The following is a 347-nucleotide window of genomic DNA, read 5'->3' as shown; positions in this document are numbered from 1 at the left end:
AGAGAGAAAAACAGCCCGGCCGGCGGGGCTCAGGGGTTGAGCATCGACCTATGAACCAGGAGGTCACAGTTCATTGCCCTGACCGGGTTGTGGGCTCGATCCCCAGCGTGGGGCCTGCAGGAGGCGGCCGGTCAGTGATTCTCATCATCGATGCCTCGCTCAGGGCTCTGCACAGAACTGTGCTTTTCTCGGAAGAGCCTGGGGTTCAGGGCGCCCAGTCACTACAGGGGGTGGGGTGCTGTTGCAGGGGAGACGGACTCACACGTACGGGGTGCTGGGCCGGTTGTCAGGGGGCTCCGGCAGGAGGGGGGTCTCCTCAGGCCCGGCCGTGTCCGGCTGTGCCGTGG

This window comes from Myotis brandtii, unplaced genomic scaffold (assembly GCF_000412655.1).
Source record: "Myotis brandtii unplaced genomic scaffold, ASM41265v1 scaffold403, whole genome shotgun sequence".
Taxonomy (NCBI): domain Eukaryota; kingdom Metazoa; phylum Chordata; class Mammalia; order Chiroptera; family Vespertilionidae; genus Myotis; species Myotis brandtii.
The sequence above is the reverse complement of the archived record's forward strand: the minus strand, read 5'-3'. Positions refer to the sequence as shown.